Genomic DNA, 17,249 nt, shown 5'->3' on the forward strand with positions numbered 1-17,249 from the left:
TATGGAACTAATTAAACAGAAATTGTTGTTGCCTCCAAATTGTGCAGAGAATAAAGATTCACAAGAGTTAAGGCATTCTGCAAACCAAGTTAGTAAACATACTTTGCAGTGTGGCTTTCATGCCTTAGAAGCATCTTGCAGGGCTGCTGTCACTGAGTCTGTACTGAGAAGGCATGCTTGGCTGAAGGAACAAATCTTGCCAGACCATGTCAAAGCAAAATTACTAGATGCTCCATTAGACCAGGAGGGTTTGTTTGGCAAAAAAAGAAGAAGCTCTTAAAAAGATGGAGGAAAAAGCTAAATCTATACAAACTGTTAAAGATTTCTTACAGGTACAGCCACCTAGATTCAGTAGGCATTGGCCTTCTAAAAATTGGTTCTTTCCAGACCCTCTCAGGCCTTCTCAGCCCAAGCCAGGGGCAGCAGACCACCAAGACTACAGTCGCAGGGTATGCAGATATCTAAGTAATGGAGTGTTCCCACCTCAAAAACAGGTCACAATGACCCAGCCATGCTCAAGTACTTGCACCTCTAGGAGGAAAACTCGCCCTGCATGCAAAAAATGGGATGTCCATTACCCAGGACCAATGGGTCCTAAGCATTGCATCCCAGGGATACAGATTCTATTTCCTCTCACTGCCAGCCCCAAGTGTGTTGCCAGACCTTCCTTCAAACCAGTGGGTAGAGGCTCAAAAGCCAAGTACTTTCTCTATGAAGTATCAGGGCTATTCAACCTGTTCCAATAGAGCAAAGGGGACAGGGTTTCTATTCCAGACTGTTCCTGGTGCCCAGAAAAGAGAGCTCATGGCACCCTATCCTGGATCTGTCCATTCTCAACACCTCCCTGGTGGTCCCAAAATTCAAAATGCTTACATTACTACAGCTACTTCCTATGCTAGCCAAGGACTCTTGGCTAGTCATCCTAGACTTAAAAGAAGCTTATCTGCACATCCCCATAACGGAATCTTGCAGAATAAATCTACATTTCAGGGCAGGATCTATGCACTATCAGTTCTCTGCACTTCCCTTTGGCTTATTTACTGCACCCAGGGTATTCACAAAGTGCCTGCCTCCAACCATTCTATGGCAGAGAAATATTCAAATTTACCCATACTTGGATGATTGCCTGATTCAGGTGGACAGTCAGGAATTGCTACTTCAGCACCTGGCATTTGTTAAGAGACTTCTAGCTTTTCTGGGGTACACCATTAACGAAAAGAAATCACATCTGGTGCCTAGCCAACAGATTGTATTCCTGGGAGCAAGCTTGAACACAACTTCCCAGATGGCATTCCTCAATCCAGAAAAGCAGGTTCATTTGACAGATTACTTCAAACTAATAGCCACCAAGACCCAGCTATCTGCAATGAAAAATACTGCAAGCCCTAGGGTTCATGGCCTCATGCATTCTACTAATTCCATATGCAAGACCACCAATGAGGAAACTTTAATGGTACTTAAAAAGTCTCTGGTGTCAACACTCTCAGGACTTGGAAACACTGATTCCTATCATGCCTTCTCTAAGGGAAGAGTTCCTTTGGTGGGCAGAGGCTTGCAACCACAACAAGGGACTTACTTTCACTCAACCCCTTGCCACCCAAATCCTGACAACATGCGCATCACTCTATGCATGGGGGGGGGGGGCTCACATGGCAGGCAAATGCATTCCAAGACAAATTCATCTGCACATCAATCAGAAAGAAATGTTAGCTGTACAGAATGCTCTGACAGCCTTCAAGTAGCTTATCCTTCCAGGACAACTCTTGATAAAGGCAAACAACACCACTGTTATGTGGTACATAAACAAGCAGGGGGGAAATCATTCCTACCCACTCTGCAGGTTAACCATGGCCCTGTGGAACACAGCCTTGAGCAACCAAATGCACCTGCAAGTTCAGTTCCTGCCAGGCAAACAAAATTCACTGGCAGGCGACTTAAGCAGAAACCTACTGGACCCACATGAGTGGAAATCTGGAACCCAACTAATTCAAACTTCTAATCAACAGGTGGGGACCACCAGAGCTGGACCTATTTGCTTCCCCCCAAAACCATCAATTGAGCAATTTTGCACCAGAAATCCCCACAGCCAAGCATGGCACATGGATGCCCTATACTTTACATGGGAAAACCTCTCAATTTATGCCTTTCCCCCTCTGCCCCTCCTCTCAAAAGTACTACTCAAGATCAAGCAGGATAGACCAAGGACAGTCCTTATTGCACCAGACTGGCCATGCCAGCACTGGTACCCACTCCTACGTAGTCTGAGAGCAGTGCCACCCTGGCACCCACATCAAACCCCCCCTCCCTGTTGTCCCAGCAGGAGGGACAGATTTTGGATCCTCAGCTACAAACTATGAACCTTGCAGCCTGGCTTATTCCCTGAATACACCACCAGCAACCCTCAGCAAACAAGTACTGGACGTCACCCTTGAGGCCAGAAGGCCTAGTACTAGGAAATCCTATTCAGAAAAATAGAAAAGATACTGTTCTTGGAGCCAGTCTCTAGGAAAGGACACTGTTGTGCCCTTCTTACCTCTAATTCTAAATTACCTAGCAGAGCTGCTCCACAAAGGCCCTTCCTTCTTATCAATTAAGATTCAGGCCTTGGCCTTCTCAGCTCATTACAATATGGAGCCACCTCTCTTTTCTCACCCTCTGATCCAACAGTTTCTGAGAGGAGCTAACTATTTAAGACCCCCGAGGAGAGCTCCTACCCCTGCCTGGGACCTTAACCTTGTACTAGATAAGCTCACGCTTCCCCCTTTTGAACCTGCTGCTACAGCAGAGTTAAAATTCCTCTCTTGGAAAACAGCCTTACTTCTAGCCACCACGTCAGCAAGAAGAGTATCTGAGCTACAGGCACTAATGGCTGTGGAACCCTTCCTTATTTTCCAGGCTGACAGGGTCTCCATCAGGGCTAACCCATCATTTATGCCCAGGTGATATCTAGTGGGGCTTAAAACCAATCCATCCATTTACCAACCTTTATTCTTAATCCTCAGAATAAAGGGGAGAGAATCCTTCACTCCTTGGATGTGCAGACAGCTCAAGTTCTACCTTGACAGGACTAAGCCTTTCAGAAAATCTGACCAGCGGCTAGTCAGCTTTGCTATAGGGGAAGAGGGCAAGGCCATTTCAAAGCAAACCATTTCCAAACGGATAGCACTCTGCATCCATTTCTGCTACAAACACCATGGAAAACCTACCTTCACCAAGCATTACCACTTACTGAACTTTTCTAAATTCAGAGCTGGATTTCACTTAGCAGTCTTACAAGGCCTGCTAGCCAGCCCTAATTCTTCTTGACTGCCTTCACTCTTACTCAGCTTTGGGAATCAACTCAAGTGTGATGACTGCAACAGAGAAACATGAAGAACATAGTACAGTTGTGTACACTTACCATAAATGTAGATTTTGGAGTGTCTTCACTGTTGCAGTCCTGGTTACCCTCCCTCCAGCCCCCTGACTTTTCTAGACTTTCTACCTATCCTCTTTTTTGGCCATATTGTATGGCCATGGTATTTACTTTTTCCTGGAGGTGTTCCACACCATGTAATTGCTTCCTATTTGGGGGGCTCCTGACATCTGGGGCAAGAAAAACTGATGTAATGGCATCAGCTGCATGTTTTATACCACTGTCGTCCTGACATCATGGAAGAGGTGACAGCATCTGACACAGAAATTCCAAGACTCTGGTATTCAGTCCGACAGGTTATCTGCCTGCAGGTAGCTCTCAAAGTGTGATGACTGCAACAGTGAATACACTCGAACATCTACATTTATGGTAAGTGTACACAGTGGGTGTCCTTACTAGCATTTGTGCATGCGTCTTTAGTAAGATGCACACAAACTGGAGCTGAGCACATAGAATTTTTACAGAGGAGAGATGAGCCATGGATTTTAATAGATCATTCCAGATGAACCAAACACAGAATGAATGTGTGTATGTGTGTGAGAGAGAGAGAAATGCCCCAGTTAGGAATGGCAGGTTGGTTAATTTATTCAGACTCAAACCCATTACCTTGAATACAGGACCCTAGAGCCTGACTTCTCTACATCAACTGCCAAACTGCCATCAGCAGGTGTATTTCAAGGAGTGTTGAGTTTCTCTGCATTTTCAAAGAATGTTGAGTTCCAGTGCATTTTCAAAGAATGTTGAGTTCCAGTGCATTTTTAAAGAATGTTGAGTTCTTGTGCATTTTTAAAGAATATTGAGTTGCTGTGCATTTTCAAGGAGCATTGAGTGTCAGTGGAGGAGTTTATCGTTGCTCTTGTTAAATCTGTTTTCAAAGTGTAAATGTTCTGTTTAACAAATTGCCATCAGTGTTTGTGCTAAAAATTTTGAAAGCAGTGTTAATAGCACAACAGGTAGCATACTTGTCTTTGGTGCAGATGGCTGTAGGTTCTACTCTCACACCATGTAGATGGAGTGCTGATGTTACAGTGCCCTTTAAGGAGGAATGGGGTGCTGCACTTCTAAGTGTTTCTTCCTTTGGATGAGATGCCTAGTAACTATGAACCTGTTGCTGGTTTGATAGCCATTCCCTATTACAGTATTACTGGCATACCAATGTTTTGGACAGAGTGTTCTTAAAGGGCATCAGGCACTGAATTTGTGCATGAAACACTGAAATGTAAAGTTGGTTGCCAGTAGCAACCTCTTCATTAGTTACAGGTGTCTCTAATGTGGAATTTTTCAGATGACTTTTACTTCTGCAGAAATTGTGTATATTGACTGATATTGGTAGATTGTAATGAGAGAAGTTTAAGTTGTCTTTTGTGGTTGAAATGTTTTGTAATGAGTAGTTTTGTCATTATTGGTTCATATGTTGTTTCATTGCTTATTGAAAAATATGTTCAAACCTACAAATTTAAAACAAATGGTGCTGTATTTTAGAAGGAATGTAATTTAATACAATCAGAATGGTGCATCAAAGAACACTTGCATGTATGCATGGTCCAAAAATGTGTGCAAGGGGCCTATGGTTTGAAAACAGCCCAAAGGAAAACTTAATCTATCACTGGCAAGATATGTTTTCTTTGTGGGTTTCAATGCCGTTTCCATAGAAGTCTGTTTTAACTGTCAGACTTTATTGTTTGGTTTAGTAAATGGCTATCAGTGTTTGCTATAAAATTTAAAATAAAAGTTTTAAATATCTCTAATTATTGTAGAAATACACAAGAAAATAGTATGCACACTGACAGGTCTGAACATTGTTAATGGTAACTGGGGAAAAATAACCAAGTAATGGGGCAATGGAATGGCTGGGAGGGGGGGCTGAGCCATTAACCTGTCTGGTGCCTTATTTGACCATGATCTGGCTCCACATACAGGCTAGTGGGAGGTGATCTCTGCCTCACTTATACAGCTTAAGCAACCTGTTCCCTCCTACCCATTACACATCTGTAAGTGCATGGTATTGTAAACCCCTGGTCAAGGGGTCTCAATCGTATTGTAAAATAAATAGAACACCGTGGAGAGAGAGGTATGTATTATGGAGAATATTGCTTCTGTGGAAAAGTCTACTACTTCTATTCAAATGTAATTTTGTTGAATGGATGGGTAACCACATTCACCCTTGGTTTAGCACCCCTGTCCATCATGGATAGTGGCAACAAGTAAAGTCTAAATATGTTGTTGTTTGGCCTGTCTGTGGGTTATTCATGTACAACATTTAAGGGCTAAAAACTACCATAGGAATGGAAGGCTTTTTTTCTTTAGATGGCCACATACCAGTAGTCTAGTAAGTGCCAATGAAACTCTACCTTAGTTAATTCTCAACTATTCTGGCCCAGTGTTTAAGACTATAATGTTAGGGGCTTCAGTTTATGGACTTCATTGTAATTATACAGTCTGGTCTCAGGTTATTGACAGATTGTGTCATTTCAAGTCAGAAGCCCTGAAAAGTGATGAATGTGTGTTAAATTTAATCAATGTCCACTTATAATTTTGCCAGTTAGCAGCATATTGAACCCAGATTTTGAACATTTCATTTATTTTTATTTATGCAACAGCTGATCTTTGCAAGCCTTTTTTTCAAATTTAACCCAGGAAAGCTTTTTTAAAAAAAGACTTGTCAGATGTAAAATTCATAGGTGCATAAATGGTTCATAATGCCAATAAAACTAGATAGTAGTGGTAATATACAGCAGTAACTGGTACTGTTGCAAACACAAAATCCAGGCCTGTAACAATATCAAAGCACATAGTAACTCTGTACATATTGTTGCTGCAGCAAAAATGGACATAAAAAGTGTACACACCCCTGTTAAAATGCCAGGTTTTTGTGATATAAAAAAACGAGACCACAATAAATAATTTTTCCCACCTTTAATGTGACCTATAACCTGTACAATTCAATTGAAAAACAAACAAATCTGTTGGGGGGAAAAATATAAAAAATAAAAAAACGTATAATAAGCTGGTTGCATAAGTGTGCACACCCTTAAACTAATACTTTGAAACAACTTTTGATTTAATTACAGCATTCAGTCTTCTTGGGTACACACCTGCCATCAGACTGAGACTCTGAATAAACTTAAATAAAGTTTAGCTGTCCTAGTAGGATTTTCCTGACATTTACACAGTTGCCTGCTACAGCAAAAGCCATGGTTCACAGAGAGCTTACAAAGCATGAAAGGGATCTCATTGTTGAAAGGTATCAGTCAGGAGAAGGGTACAAAAAAATTTCCACAGCATTGGATATACCATGGAACACAGTGAAGACAGTCATCAAAAAGTGGAGAAAATATGGGACAACAGTCACGTTGCAAAGAACTGGACATCCCTCCAAAATTGAGGAAAATAAATGAAAATTGGTCAAGTAGGCTGCCAAGAGACCTGTAGCAACACTGAAGGAGCTTCAGGAATTTCTGGCAAGTACTGGTTGTGTACTATGTGACAACAGACTCCCATATTCTCCATATGTCTGGACTATGGGGTAGAGTTGGAAGACAGAAGCCTTTTCCTACACAGAAAAACATCAAGGCCAGCTAAAATTTGCAAAACAATACATCAAGTCTCCCAAAAGCATGTGTGAAAATGTGTTCTGGTCCGATAAGACCAAGGCTGAACTTTCTGGCCACAATTCCAAAAGGTACGTCTGGTGCAAAAATAAAACTTTGCATCACCAAAAGAACACCATCCCCACGGTGAAGCATGGTGGTGGCAATATCATGCTTTGGGGTTGCTTTTCTTCAACTGGAACTGGGGCTTTAGTCAAGGTGGAGGGAATTATGAACAGTTCCAAATACCAGTCACTTTTGGCCCAAAACCTTCAGGCATCTGCTAAAATGCTAAAGATGAGATGAAGAGCAATTTCACCTTTCAATACGATAGTGACCCCAAGCATACATCCAAATCAACAAAAGAATGGCTTCACCAGAAGAAAATTAAAGTTTTGGAATGGGCCAGCCAGAGCCCAGACCTAAATCCAATAGAAAATCTGTGGTGTGACCTGAAGAGGGCTGTGCAGAAGAGATGCCCTTGCAATCTGACAGATTTGGAGCACTTTTGCAAGGAAGAGTGGGCAGATTGTCCCAAGTCAAGATGTGCCATGTTGACAGATTCCTACCCAAGAAGACTAAATGCTATAATTAAATCAAAAGGTTCTTTAACAAAGTATTAGTTTAAGGGTGCGCACACTCATGCAACCAGCTTATTGTAGGTCTTTTATTTTTTATATTTTTTTCCCCTAACAGGTTTGTTTGTTTTTCAATTGAATTGTACAGGTTATAGGTCACATTAAAGGTGGGAAACGTTTTGAAATGACTTATTGAGGTCTCATTTTTTATATCACAAAAACTTGGCATTTTAGCAGGGGTGTGTACACTTTTTATATCCACTGTACTTCCTTGCAGTTCAATACTAGCCTATGGGAGAACATATAAACAAATTAAATATTGTTCTTAAGGAACCTGACATTGTTTAGTACTCTGTTTTGACAGCTGTTAGTTTTCAGTGATGATGACAGGTGATTTTATGGTTGATCTGTAGGCTGGGTGAAATAGTTGCTAAATATACCTCTCAACCTCTTGGTGCAAGAAATCTGGACAAAGCCTAAAATTAACAGGGTGGAGGGCAAAGTCCCAAAAATAGGGACAGATTTTAAATATTGCTCTTATAAACATAGACAATTGATAGATAACATGATTTGTGTTAGCATAAATTTTCTGAAGGAAATAGTCTGAAACTTAAATATATGTTGTTGTTTAGTGACTTTAATCCTCAGTGATTTGCTAGAAAACCACACATTTTTTGAGGAACAGACCAAAAATATGAAGCAAAAATCTGGAATGTTGAAAGGTATGTTACTGAATATGCTGATTAAAATGAGGAGAATTAGTAATATGTTGAAAATAGTAATGCTTCCAAGAAACCTTGTGAAAGCACAGAGACTACATTTGAGCACTGGGGATTCTGAACAGGAAAAAGGCAAGTGTGGTAATTACAATGTCAGCCTTAGTAATTGCAGTGCCTAATTTGGCCCATGTTGGTGGGGCCCCAAAACAGAATCTCCCTGTCACTCAACTTTCCACTTCCTGGCTTCATGAAATTAAGAACGTTTCACTTTAGATAACAAGAATATATACGTTTTGCCATAAGACATGATTAACACAGAAGTAACTGCTTTCTCTAAGTCTGCTTAACTCACTCAGGCACACTATCAGGGCTCTATTTGATGGGCCACTGACGGCGTCTACATAGTACTTCATTAGGTGGGTTCACCCTGGCTTACCAGTAAACATGTTCCCAAGCTCCAGTAGAATTGTTTGGATCTCCAAAACCTGAGTAGAAAATAGTTGTACACTTCCCCGTTGCCCCACCCCTGCACAAAATCACACACCTTTTTTCTCACTTTTCTGTCTCCCTCCTTAACTTTCTTACCCTCATTTGACTCCTGTTAATCTCTTTCACATCCTATGGCCAGCAGTTGTACATACTCTAAATAATTTGGTCTTTGTATGCTATCTTCTCCACAGGAACATTATACTGCATTATGTTATGCCACTACACATGTAGTCTTCATACTGATTTCTTGTATCATGTCTTGTTCATTTATGCTACACATTACCCTGACTTAGACCTCTCTGCATGCTTGCACTTACATTACCACTGTTACAGTATTTATTAAAGTTTACTGATTTATATTGTATTTATGCCATGCTAAGCTTGAAAACAGTGATGGTGGATCAGTGCACTACCTTGGTTAATAAATGTTAATTAAACAACACAAATTAAAAAAAAAAACAGTTATACATTAAGCACTCTACAGAGTCCAGTGTCTTTGCTATAGAACTCATCCAATGGACCATGCTACTCAGAAGCAGCTTCATGTTGAAACATGAAATCTGGTAAAATCGTTTTACTCATCACAATGCTCATCTCTCTCCTGCCATGCCCAGTGCTTTTGTATGCCAGGAAGTAATTCATAAATGAGTCCATGGGTCTGTGCTTAAGGCTTCTGGGAAGACAAAGGAGCTCAAGCTTGGGAAAACATTGTACTCTCCACTATACCTTCTCCCCCTTTCTTCCTTCTTGGGCCTCCAGTTCTCGTGCATGTGCTTTGAATTGTTGCAGCTCATTACATAGTAAATTTGTATAACTTGTTGCAGTCGATGCATTCCTTCTTGGGTTTCCAGTTCTCGTGCATGTGCTCTGAATTGTTGCAGCTCATTACATAGTAAATTCGTATAACTTGCTGCAGTCGATGCATTTCCAGAAAACTGCATGACGCTGTTGAATATGTCCTTCCATCTCAGAGTTGCAGTATTCTTTACAAAAGGGATCCCTTGCTGAGGGAATCCCCGACATTCAGCCAGTATGCCAAAGCCTTAAATTTTATAGATGTACATCATACTCCCCATTCAAGGCATAGGGCATAAAGGTGACATAGGGATGTACATACCTCAGAACTACTTTGCCACCAATCCAAACACCATCACTGATCACCGGTCTGAATGCTCCTTCTTCTGTACTAGTTCCCAAGATGCGTTTCAGATAAGTGCCTCACTGGGGTTTCTTTTTATCTTTTTTCAGTTTTATTTTTGTGAGTTTACATGTCATCCAGAAAAGAAAAATATAAGTGTGGGAGGCAGGTTCCCCATAAAGATCATCATGAGTCGCGTGTCTTCTGTTTGGGTGCTTCTCACAACCATATGCAGTGTTCTATCTGCCGGGTGTTTGTCCCTAAGACCGTATGTAGTCATCTCTATTCCTTGTTGATTTACTTGGAGAACCATTGTCTTAATTTGTTGACATTAGGTACTATAGCACAATCTTACCATCCTGAAGGTCAGCTGACTGTCAAGAAAAAGGACAAATTCAGCTGCTGTCTTGCCTCCTCTGGATGTCTGTCTCTTGAGGAAGGTGAAAGCCCAGAATGTCACCTAGTTGTTTTGTATTCCTGTGCAGTGACACTGCTGGAGGCTCTCATGGATCTGACTTCTCACTCATCCTCAGAGGCTCTGCAAATGTCCACTCTGGATGGTGAGGCGGAATTTTGGCTGATTATTTCTGAAGGACCGAAGGGGATACCACAAATCTTAGTTCAGGAGGAATATTCCTACAATGTTGGTTGAGTGTAGGTAAGTACCCAGCCTTCATACCCTGTCCTTTTTAGGGCAGATGTCCCTCAAAAAAAAAAAACTGAAAACCAAACCTGTTTCCCCTGCTAATAAAGATCCCCAACATGAATGGGGGTTCTTTAATGCCTTAATGGCCTTAAATCCTCCTCAAGGAATTTCTGTGCCTACACCTTTTTGGTCAGTTACTCCCCTTAATAGGACCAGAGAACAGGAATCCTCTGTAGAGGATTTGGATTTTGAGGACGAGTCCTTGGCATATTCCTGTCAAATCCCTTCTGTGTTGGATTATGCATCTGAAGAGGAAAATTCTATTAGACTCTCTTTTAGGGACACTATCTCTCACATGATGAAATATTTCAAATGGGACTGCTCTCAGGTTTCTGATATTCAAAAAAGGTATAAACTGCTCCAGATGGAATCTTCTAAGCCCTCTGCTGTACCTTCAGTCTTGGCTACTCTTCTAGATACATTTTCAGCCGCCTCTGTTTTTTGAACTCCCAGCCCCTAAGAAACTTGATAAATTTTACAAGGTACCTTGTGATTGCAATCTTTTCTTCCTGTTCTGGCTTCTGTAATGGCCAGGGATTTTCTCAGAGTTCTAGGATTCATGACCTTCACCATTTTTATGCTGCCTCTAGCCAAACTCCACATGAGAAATCTACAGTGATTCCTAAAGTCAGTGTGGCTTTAACACTGTTGTCCACTTCGTCCACTGGATTTTTTAGTTCCTCTCCTTCCTTGTCTCGGACTCAAGCTTCAGTGGCAGATTCATCAGCTTTCTTTTAACCTGGGACTTCCCTTTCAGCATCCCTTCTCAGAAGCTTTTTTCAGATGCTTGAGAAAGAGGGTGGGGAGCTTCCTTCGGTTCCCTCAATATCCAAGGTCTCTGGCCTCCTCATCAGATGTCAGATCACATCAACATAAAGGAGATGAGAGCTCTCCTTTTAGCTCTTCAGACCTTCCATTCCCTCTTTCTTCCAGGGCCTCTCAAAATCTTCACAGACAATACCACAGTGATGTGGTACATCAACAAGCAGGGGGGGGGGGTCATGAACCAGTGCAAAGAAGGTAGGACCTTCAGGTGGTGTGATCTAGCTGTCTCCAGTACCAAGTGATTCTGCAGACTGTATACATTCCTTCAGAGAAAATATAGAGGTAGACTCTTTCAGCAGGTCCAGTACACAGAGTCATGAATGGTTGCTTCACAGAGCTGTGTTTCTGGACATTGTCCATCAACAGGGTAGTCCATTGGTAAATCATTTTGCCTCCCCTTTGAACAGACAGCTTCTTTGTTGCATCACAGTCCTAAGTCTTCTGGCTTGGAAGGTGGATTCCTTGTCTTTTCATTGGAAGGGGATGTTTCTCTACATCTTCCCTCACCTTTTTCTGATTCCACTGGTTCTGCTCAAGATAAAGCAAGACTCACGCACAATCTTACTGGTGACTCTCTCTTGGTCAAGACATCATTAGTTCCCCCTTCTTCCTTTAGCCAGGGGCGATTACCATAAGTTACCTCACAGGGTGAACCTTCTCACACAAGACAAGGGGTTCCCTGCTCCATCCTCACTTGGCACTCTTCAACTGACACTGTGGGTGATAGGGTTTTGATCCCTTTTAGGCACCTTTTTCTGTGGACATGCTTAGGGTTCTGCAGGAAGCCAGGAAACCCACTACCAGGAAATCATACATGTCCAAATGGAAGAGATTTTCTGTCTGATGCCCTTCTCATAACCAGGCTCCATTTTCTGTTGGAATCCCAATGGTTCTCTCTCATTTGTGTGAATTGCCTATGCTGGGTTAGCATATTCTTCTGTTAAAGCTCACCTTCTGGCTATTTCTGCTTGTCTGCCCTTGAATCTTCTTCTGGCCTCTAGGTTTGAGGTGAAAAAAATTCCTTAAAGGCATCCTTCATATCAGGCCTTCTAAGAAGCCTATTTCACCTTCTTGGGACCTCAGTTAGTTCTTGAAAAATTCTTAGGCTCCATTTGAGCCTACTGCTTCAGCTTCCTTGCAACATTGTACTTGGAAGACTGTTCTTCTTTTGGCCCTTACTTCAGCTGAGAGATTCACTGAACTCCAGGCTCTTATGGTTGTTCTCTTTCTTAGTTATTCATAGGGACAGGGTGTCTCTTCATACTAATCCTCCTTTTATGCCCAAGGTGGTTAACAAGTTCTCTTAATCAGCCTATTAATATTCCCTACTTTTTTCTTCTCCACAGTCTGCAAATGAGAAGGTTCTTCACACTTTAGATTTGCATAAACAGCATAGATATTATTTGGATAAGGCCATTCGCAAATCTGAGCAGCTTTTTTTTTCTTTTTTTTTTATCCCAAATCTCTAGGTTTGGCTGTTTGTAAGCAGAGCATTTCCTCCTGGATCTCTAAGGCCATTTCTTTTTACTCCTTTTATGGAAAATGCTTTTCTACCTCTGTAAAGGCTCATTCTACTAGAGCTGTTGCTGTTTTTTTCAAAGGTTTGGATACCAGATCCATCCTTGAGGCTTCTTCTTGGATTTCTGTCCATACCTTCACTAAACATTACAAAGCAGATGTTGTTTCTAGAGGACGAGCTGGCTTTCTAGAGCTATTCTGCATAGGTTTGTAGACGGCTCCCCTGTACCTTCCTCCTTCCAAGTTTCTTCTTGAGCTTTTGAACTCTCCCTTTTGTAAACAATACTGCAACAGTGATTTGGATGTGCATAGTATAGTTGTGTAAAATCTTACCATAACAGTAGATGTCCGACTCTTCACTGCTGCGGTATTTGCTCCCTACTTCCTCCCACTTCTCTCTGCTGTTTTCCTTCTATCTTCTTCTGGACTACTTTTCTCCTCTCTCCTTCAGGATGCATATGTTCATCCTACTGCCTAGGAATAATTGTTCCTCCTGGGGCTTTTAACTTAAGAGGTATGTACATCCAGCTTTGTCCTATACTTTGCGTGAGGAGTGTACTTGTGACATACTCAAACGCTTTGGTATACTGGTCAGAAGTCGGGGCTCACCTTGGCGGGAGATCCTTAGATAAAGAATACTGCAACAGTGAAGGGAAGTACATCTACTGTTCTGGTAGGATTGTACACAACTGTACTTTCCTCACAATGGTCAGTAACAATAGTAGTAATAATTCAACATCTCCATGGAAACTGCATTGCTCATACCACACCAGTTATAGCTATTTCTGAAAGTTTACTTTTATCTATTTAATTATATATTAAACTAGGTAAGTGGAAGTGATGCATGCATAGCTCTTCCAGCCACATTCCAGGTCACAAGACCAATAGTAAAGATTACATGCAGGGTTCATTTTGAGTATGTACTCAGCAACATGTTTTTGGTAGGTGGAGAAAAAAATCGGAATGCCTTAAGGAAACCCACATGGCTGTAGAAAGAACAAGCAAACCCAGCAGTTGTGTATACACTTCTCCTCAAGCCAGGTCAACCATTTTCCAGCTTTAAGTGTCTGCTTGCACCACCTCCCTCCAATTTTGCATGTGTCTATGAAACTGTGATAGCTCTGAAGTGTATTTGAGTTACTCTTTAGCCGTTTTTTTTTTCACTTTTATCCAAGCGAGTCATTTTCTGCCCATGTATGCCTCTCGCACATATCCTGCTTCACTTCTGTAGGACTATTTTGCTCCCATCAGTGATTGCAGTAAGGATTTTGCTGCCATACTGTTAAATTGCTTACATTCTGTCACAAGTGTCTGTGATCGGAAGTTACCTCGCATTTCAGTGACAGTTTTTTGTGCGTTATACTTGTGCATGTCTTCATGCTGTCTCTGGGACTATTTATTCCACTGTTATTTCTTGGGCATGTATGTATTTATTTGCAACCAATAATAAATTCATGTCAACAAGAGAAGTTAAAGAAAACAATACACGTTCTGTCAGTCTTCATATTACGCCTGGTCTTCTCTTCTGAGACAGTGACCGGAGCAGTGCACAAAACCAGATTAATCTGATCAGTTTTGGGTTGAAAACCCTGTTGAGCACCTAGGAATAGCAATGACTAACCGACTGCTATGGGAATATGATCAGCTGACACTGGGAGACTTGCAAAAAGTGTGAAGCTGCTTTTAATACTACTACAGGGCCAGACACTAGTGCAATGCATGGCAAGAAATGTTGTGTGCTCCATTAAAGAGATCTGAAAATACTATGGGAGCAATCCTGCAAGTAGGAAAATGCCTTGCACTTTACGCTAGTGTCTCTCAGCCAAATCTTTGGGTTATATAAGATAAAATGACCCTCTTGTTGCCTAGTGTGCCCCCCCCCTCCCAGGGCAGTGGGAACCTGTTGGGCCCAATAGGCCCAAGTGGCTTAAGACCGACACCAGCTAATTACATTGCGTACTGGCAGTATGCAGTTTTGCATTTTGATACAAGGGATGAGGAATACAGTGTTTCAGTACTGACTAAAAAGATGAACATAATGAAGGGTAAACAAAAAAAATGTAAGTGAGAGATTTGTTAGTCAAGAAGTTCAGATGTGTCAGTGATTGCTATCCAGCCTGAGATGGCTAAGAATTATGCACTGATGCTCTTTGTAGAGAGACAGCAGATATGAATCTGTCATTTAGTACAGGCATACTTATCACTGATTTGCATCTATCACAGGGTAGTTAAAATGAATGTCATATTTCAGGTTGAGATGGAGTGGTATATTTTCTTACAGTGACCCCTAACTTCTGTGTAAAGCAGCCTTCTAATGTTTAATTTAGCATTTATTTGTTTATGTAAACTAGTCTTGAACTGGTTACTATGACTGGTACACCCAAGAAAGGAGTGAACTAAGAAACTAATCGAACCACAGTAGAAAAATGTAGAATCTCAAGCAAGCATATGTATATTATATTGTATATGTATATTTTTGGGTTTGGCTAGCTTGGCTACATAAGTAAGCTATTTATCTAGTTTCTTATTTGCTTATTTCTTTCCTTTCATGAAAGCATATTTTTGACCAGGTATGTCTAGGTGGAGAAGTCCATTGCCAGTGTAGTCCCAGGGGAAAAGTTCTTCATTATTGGTGAAAAATGATTTGTAACAACATATATTATTCCCATGGATTGCATGCGAATGAGATTGCATCTATCATACTTAGAATCATATGTATAAGCATAAAAGATGAGAAACAGAATAAGGCAGCAGGCACATAGTTACGCTAATTAGAACTGTATACATTCACTTGCACATTTAGAAATAACATGCAAGATCAGAACTATGTATTATCACAATGCAGTTTTATAATTTGTAACAAACCTTATGTGGTCCTTCAGTTGCAGTGCAGCAGTTATATTGGAAATGCTGTTTAATGCATTGTTGAGAGTTAACTCCTGTTGCGTAGATCTAAGTCTGTGAGGTTCATGCCATTAGTTATTGCAGTAGAACACTTAGTCACCATATTTATTTAATTTGTATTTCTTCAAGCAGCTATAAGTTTGCCAATGGGAGAGAATAGTTTCATGTATAAAATGCATCATACCTCTCACCCTCTTAGGGCAACAAATCTGGACAAAGCCTAAAATAATTGGGGGGGGGGGGGCAATAATCAAAACAATAGGGGCAGATATTGGTGGTGCAGTGGTTAGCATTGTCACCTGACAGCAAGAGGTTCTCTGGCTTGATTCTCTGTGGGGTACCTTCTGTGTGGAGTCAGCATGGCCTCCCTGCAGTTGTGTGGGTTTCCTCTGGGTGTTCCAGTTTCTTCTCACACTCCAAAGATGTGCAGTAGGTGCATTGGACACTCTAAATTGGCCATAGCACATGTGCAAGTGAGTGGTACGGATGAACCGTTGTGTCAGGGCTAGCCACTCAGTGTTGCAAACCTTGGTTCAAGATGATTGTCACTGTTGAAGTGGCACCCCGACCCCATGTGCAAAATGGGGAAAAAGGGTTGAGAATGGATGGATTTTAAATATTTCTCTTACAAACTCAAAGTTGCTGGAGTAACGGGACTTGCCTTCACATGCATTTTCTGAAGAATATAAAGTCAGAAAATGAAATGCATGTAATTTAGTGACTTAATCCAAAGTGATTTGCTAGACAGCAACAAATTTTATGAAGCCCAAACCAAAAATATAAGGCAGAAATCTGGACATATTGAAAAAATATGAACAGTTGAGAGAAGTATGGAATGCATACATTTCAAAGATTGTGAAAGAGCAGAGCAGTTGAGGGTACATAAAACTGTTTTGTAAACAGTCTATCAGTGGTGTAAATGAATAAAGCCCTGATTATGGCTTGTGTGACCCACATTTAAGTAGTAGATAAGGAGGGAGGGCGAACCTATTCTTGGGGTAAGGGAGCATGCTGGGCGAACCTATTCTTGGTGTAAGGGAGCATGCTGGGCGAACCTATTCTTGGGGTAAGGGAGCATGCTGGGCGAACCTATTCTTGGTGTAAGGGAGCATGCTGGGCGAACCTATTCTTGGTGTAAGGGAGCATGCTGGGCAAACCTATTCTTGGTGTAAGGGAGCATGCTGGTCAGAAGTCATAGCAAGACAGATTGCCAGGCTGGGTATGTGTGAAGGTTAGATTGCAAGCCACTCTGAGGGACCAGCATGGAAGTGTTCTCAAGTCACTTCTCATAGGCCATGTAGTTGAGAGGGCTGCAAACAGTTGACGGCTGCCATATACATGACAGATCCTAGTGTCATGTTCTGTTA

At 41.4% G+C, this 17,249-nt stretch overlaps 1 protein-coding gene across 1 annotated transcript in view; it reads left to right on the top strand.

Annotated features, from left to right (window-relative positions):
* The window catches only part of SYT6 (synaptotagmin 6), a 1,631,223-nt gene that overhangs the window by 1,009,181 nt on the left and 604,793 nt on the right, over window positions 1-17,249 (top strand). The gene's annotated exons all lie outside the window — the stretch shown is intronic.

The sequence above is a fragment of the Protopterus annectens genome, chromosome 7.part0 (assembly GCF_019279795.1).
Source record: "Protopterus annectens isolate FY-2018-M chromosome 7.part0, PAN1.0, whole genome shotgun sequence".
NCBI lineage: Eukaryota > Metazoa > Chordata > Ceratodontiformes > Protopteridae > Protopterus > Protopterus annectens.